This window comes from Chenopodium quinoa, unplaced genomic scaffold (assembly GCF_001683475.1).
Source record: "Chenopodium quinoa cultivar QQ74 unplaced genomic scaffold, ASM168347v1, whole genome shotgun sequence".
NCBI classification, from domain to species: Eukaryota; Viridiplantae; Streptophyta; class Magnoliopsida; order Caryophyllales; family Amaranthaceae; genus Chenopodium; species Chenopodium quinoa.
In genome coordinates, this window is record NW_018742914.1 from 8034561 (window position 1) to 8040560 (window position 6000).

The following is a 6000-nucleotide window of genomic DNA, read 5'->3' on the forward strand; positions in this document are numbered from 1 at the left end:
TTCTAAAGGAGAGGAGGCGGGCCCCTCTGGGAAAGGGGAGGAGTCGTCCTCTTCGGACTCGTCAGAGGACGAGTCCGAGTCCGAGTCCAGCTCTTCTGGCCACAGTTCTCCAGGCTCAGAAGAAAGACATAGCCGCCTACAAGAGGCGAGACTTTCTCATGCAGTTGAGAAGGGGGACAATTGGGCGGAGCCGTCCGCCTCTTACAGAGAGGAAAACGCCCCCTACTACTGCATGGTACCCCGGGGCCGGATTGCAACCATGCAAGACAACGTGGCGAGCTTTATTGCCAACCACAGAATGGGCCCGGAATTTTTACTGTTCGTGCCGGATCCAGAAGACACTGTCGTCTGGCCGGCTGGTACCAGCTATGATGACGGCTGCTTTGGCTGCTATGTGGCGGCCATCAAAGCTGGACTGCGCTTCCCATTACATCCGGCTGTTCAGCGGATTTTAGATGGGTATGATCTGGGGTTATGGCAGTTAGCCCCCAACTCTTGGGTAAACGTACTCGGCTATGTGGCCGGGTGCGAAATGTACGGGGTGGAGCCAAGCTTTGAGGCTTTCGCCCACATGAACTATCTCAGCCGGACCCCTAAGTCGGGAGGTACCGGCTGGTATCAATTAACAAGCCATAGGGGCTACCTCATGACGAGAGGTAAGGCGAACAAATGGAAGGATTGGCGGAACACCTTCCTTATCATTGAGGGTTCAGACACGGAGCTGAACCAACGTTTTAACAAGTGGAATAGGGATCCGCCTCTTCTCGCAGGCGGCCGCAGCATGCCGCCTGTTCCCCCAAAGGCTAAAAGAGAGATCCTAGACAAAGGACTCTTCAAAGTAGAGACTAGGGTGAACCCTACGTCAGGGGTACGAGAGCAAGTACCCCTAAACTGCGTCCCGAGCTTCAAGTGGCTCTATGACGAGTACTTTTTGGCCGCCTGTGGCCTCAGCAGTCGGTGCTCTAGAGGTAGCCGGCCTGACAAATACTCTGTTTTTTCACGCCTTGTTTACTTGGGATTTTTACTAACTTTGCTGTTTATTTCTTGCAGCTGACGCCATGAGTAAAATAACAGCATCCAAGACTGCGGCGGCCATGTTGCGGGCCTCTCTCATGCAACAGTCTTATGCCGACTCCCCCAACAAGGGGGCACCCTTGGTAAGCTTCGAAAACTCTTCCTCTTTTAGTTGTCTTATGCATATACTAACTCTTTTTGTTTTCAGTCTGGCACTCCAAGGGCTTCTTCCTCGCAACAGCCGGACCCCAAGGCCCAGAGGACGACTGTTGCAAGCTCTCCTGGGTCTTCCAGGAAAACAGTGGCGGCTGAGAAACAGCCGGCCACTTCTTCTAAAACCCCGGCGGGGCCGCCTAGGAGTATGGACAATCACTTGTAAAAACTCACACTTGCTTCCTTCTTGACTAGGTCTAACTTGTTTTTTCCTTTCGCTTAATGCAGCCGGCCCTCAGGGGCTTGACTTGGTAGAGGTAGCCAAGTCCATGGTTAAAGTAGTTCCTCCATCTGAAAGGGAGGCGGTCAGGGGTGCCGGCACCCTTGACCTTGATGGGATTTCAGGGGTCCTTGCTGAGGTATACTTAGCATATTTTTGTGTTTTTGAGTTCCAGGACGCCTGTTATCTTTTTTGTTTGGAAGCTGACGCCTGTTTTTCTTTGTACTTAGGCCCTGCTCCGAGTCAACAGCCTTCGCAAGCCGATTGATCGGAAAAACAAAGAGGTAAAGGCCGCAAACGCTATGGCCGCCTCCAGCTGTGATAAGGCAATGTTTCAAATTGCCCAAAATGAAGTACTGACCATTGATCTTCTTTATTATCAGGCGCAGGCTACCGCCGCTGTTCGGGCTCAGTTAGAGGCGGCCCAAAAGAAGGTTGACGAGCTGGAGGCGACCGTCACAAACCTTAAGGCCGAGCTGAAACCTCTTCGCCAAAAAATGCACTCTTACGAAGCCATGGAGAAATCTTTGGCCAACGTAAAAGAACGCCTGGTGAGCCAAGAGAAGAGTCTTACCCAAGAGCTCTCGGAAAAGGCCGAGCAAGAGAAGAAAGAGCTCGTCCGGGAGATGGTGGAAGACTCCGCTCAAATCCAGCGCATGACCTGGGAACGACTGTTCCCCAGTGCCGACTTTGCCTCATGGGAAAGAACGTACCGCCAGTGTTCGGAAACATATAATCAACAGATCCTGGCGGCTGCTGAAGAAGAGGCGTTGGAAGGTGCGTTGGAGGAGGAAGAGCCGGTTGTGGCGCTTGTGCCACTTGGGGGTAAGGCATCAAAAGAGGGTGCAGCTAAAGCCGAGTCCAGCAAAAAGAGTGCTGACCAGGCGGCAGCTGCTGATACTGAACTGCCCCCTTCTTAAGCCTTAAGTATTTTTTCCACGGCCTGCGTGCCGTTTGCTTTGTAATTACCCGGCCAGGGGGTCGGGGTTTTGAATATTCTGCTGGTCTTTAATGACCGGCTTATTTTTAATCAAATTTTTGTTTTGGTTCAAATTTGTCTAAGTATTCCATATCTAATATCCCATTGTTCACTAGACCGACTGTTGTGTATGGCCGAACGTTGCAGACAGGTACAAATAGTGAGTACGCCGCCTATGCCCCTGGACGACTGGTTGTCTGTTTCCAGGATAGATGATCAGTCGGCCATTTATTCAATCGGTATTCGAACTCTTTATTCAATCGGTCTGACCAAGTAAATAGTATTACCTAGTCGCCAAGGAATTAAGTAGGAAAACAAGCGGCGGGTACCGGTTGTTTCCCTTTATTGCCAATGTTGGCTTTTAACTCGTAATTTGTTAACCTAGCAAGAGTATTGGTTGAGAGCCCTTGTTTATTAAAAACAGGTGGACGACTCATACCTTTTAGGCTCCATACTAAGTTTGAGTGACTATTAAGTTAACATAGGAGTTACTTAGTCTTCGTCACAATCTAGATTGAGTAGTAGAGGTACCAAGCGGCGTAGGCCGGCTAGACCCCTTGATTCGCCAATGTTTGTTGGCTATTAACTCAATAGGTACCCCCTGCATTTATCCCAAGTAATACAGGCGGTCATCTGACTCAGATGTCAACTGCTACCACTGGTTTGGTTAGTGATAGAGTTATCCTTGTCTCAAAAACGGCTACGTGGTTGCCCTTGGGGACAGTCGTATAGGTGCCGTGTAATTAGTTTATAGAACAATGTTCCACCCAAAAGGGAGCTGCTCTCTGCGACGAATTTCATCCGGAGGGATGCCGTCGGACGCCTGCTATGATGTTGGGACAGGTCGTATTAGTTTTGTAGATTTGATCAGTTGGCTTGGCGCCTGGTCTGATCATTCGACCGGTGGCCTTGGTAAGTTCTTGGTGAACGTAGGTGCTAAGTAAAAGAAGGGTAGCCGCCTGTTAGGCACAGGGTCGGCCAGGCCCTAATCTTTTTAGCTAAGTGTTGTGAGTAAAATACTCAATGGAGAGTAGCCGACTGTAAAGGAACAGACGGCATGCCCCTCAGAAGATAGAGTGAAAAACTCAATGGAGAGTAGCCGACTGTAAAGGTACAGACGGCATGCCCCTCGTAATACAAAATTAAATAGTAAGCGCAAACTTTATTAAGTAGCTCTTTACTTTATATCTCTCAGAAGAAATATTTTTTAAGGTTATCTACATTCCAAGTTCGAGGCAACGGTTGTCCGTCTGGTGTTTCCAGACGATAGGTACCGTCCCTGACTTCCTCATAGATTCGGTAGGGTCCTTCCCAGTTGGGAGTTAGTTTGCCAGACTCATTAGCCCTACCTACTGCTTCCATTTTTCTAAGTACAAAGTCCCCTACTTTGAGTGGACGCCTGTGTACTTTTTTGTTGTATGATCTAGTCATTCTCAGGCGATAGATCTCATGGCGCAAAACAGCATTGCCCCTCTTTTCAGGAAGTGAGTCTAATGCCAGGCGCATGGCTTCCCAGTTTGCCTCTTCGTTATACAGCATTACTCGAAGAGTCGGCTCGTAGTGTTCTATTGGAAGAACAGCTTCTGCACCATAAGTTAGGAGGAATGGAGTTTCTCCAGTCGCCCCTTTTTCAGTCGTCCTAATGGCCCAGAGAACATGTGGTAGTTCATCCGCCCATAGGCCGCCTGCTCGTTCAATCTTTTTCTTGAGACCGTCTGAGATGATTTTATTAAAGGCTTCTACCTGGCCGTTTGCTTGTGGACGACCGACAGATGCAAAGTAATGTGCAATTCCTTGGTCTCCCAACCAGCTTTTGAGAACAGGCGTCTCAAATTGGGGACCATTATAAAAAACCATAGACATGGGAACCCCGAACCGAGTGATGACGTTTTTCCAAATGAATGAAATTACATCTTTCGTTTTGATTCCCTTTACAGCCTCCGCCTCTACCCATTTAGTGAAGTAGTCAACGGCAACAAGTATATACCTTCTGCCGCCTGTAGCAGGCGTATATGGACCCAGAATGTCCATGCCCCACTTAGCAAACGGTAGTGGGCTGTGAATGGTAGTGAGGTCAGTAGCCGGACGGTGAATTAATTTGCCAAACCTTTGGCACTTGTCACATTTTTTCACCATCTCCATTGCATCTGCTTCCAAAGTAGGCCAAAAGTAGCCCTGCCGCCTTGCCCTTTGAGCAAGCATCCTACCACCTATATGGGAAGCACAGAAACCAGAGTGAAGATCATCTAGTATCTCTCGTCCCTTTTCAGGAGTAACACACTTTAAGAATGGTTGAAGGTACCCCCTCTTGTGAAGTTCTCCCTGTATCATTTCAAAACAGGAGGCTCGTTTTTTCAGTGTTGCCGCTTGTTGAGGATCATCCGGCAGTGTACCGTTTGTCAGATATGCCCTGATTGAATCCATCCAGGTTGAGCTTCTGTCTAGGATTCCAATAGGGTTTTCCTCGATGCTTCTCTTCTCCATTACTTCCCAAAAAACAGTTCGAGGAGTATCTGAGGAGGCGGATGATGCTAATTTTGACAGTGCATCTGCCTGGTTGTTTTCTGATCTCGGCACTTGGATCAGATGGAAATCCTCAAGGGAGCCGACTGCTTGTCGGACCGCCTGTAAATACTTGATCATGGCCGGATGGGTTGCTTCGTATTCGCCATTGTACTGACTCACTATCAATTGTGAATCAGAACAGGCGTCTATTTTTCTTGCCCCTGCCGCCTTGCACATGCGGATCCCGGCTAGTAAAGCTTCATATTCTGCCTCATTGTTTGAAGCCTGAAAACTGAAGCGTAGAGCATACTCGAACCTGTCGCCCTCTGGAGATTGACATACGACGCCTGCTCCACAACCATTTGAAGTAGAGCTTCCGTCCACATATACCTTCCAGACTTGGTCTGGAACTTGAGAGTCAGGAGGACGAGTCATCTCTACAATAAAGTCAGCAAAGGCTTGCCCCTTCACTGCTTTTCTAGGCTCGAAAGTAACTTCGAGGCTCTGTATTTCTATGGCCCATTTGATCATTCGTCCTGACGACTCCATGATGGTAAGGGGCCGCTTGATTGGTTGGTCGGTATACACGACGACTGCATGTGCCAAAAAGTAGGGCTTCAATTTTTTAACAGCCATGAAGAGTGCAAGACCAAATTTCTCCACTAGGGGATACCTCAACTCGGCATTTTTCAGTACGTGACTGACAAAGTAGACCGGGAGCTGACAGCCGTCCCTTTCAGTAAGGAGCACAGCGCTTAACGCATGATCAGAGACGGCCAGGTACATGTAGAGATCTTCTTTGGGCAAAGGGCTGACCAGCCTCGGCAAGGAATGCAAGTGAACCTTTAATTTCTGGAAGGCGGCCTCAGCATCCGGCCCCCATTCGAACCTTGCCTTTTTCTTAATTGCCTGGAAAAAGTATAGGCATTTGTCGCCTGATCGGCTTAGGAATCTCCCCAAGGCCGCCAGACAACCTGTTAACTTCTGAACCTCTCGGACGGTACGAGGCGACTGCATGTCAATGACCGCCTGTACCTTCTCAGGGTTCGCCTCTATTCCTCTCTGATTG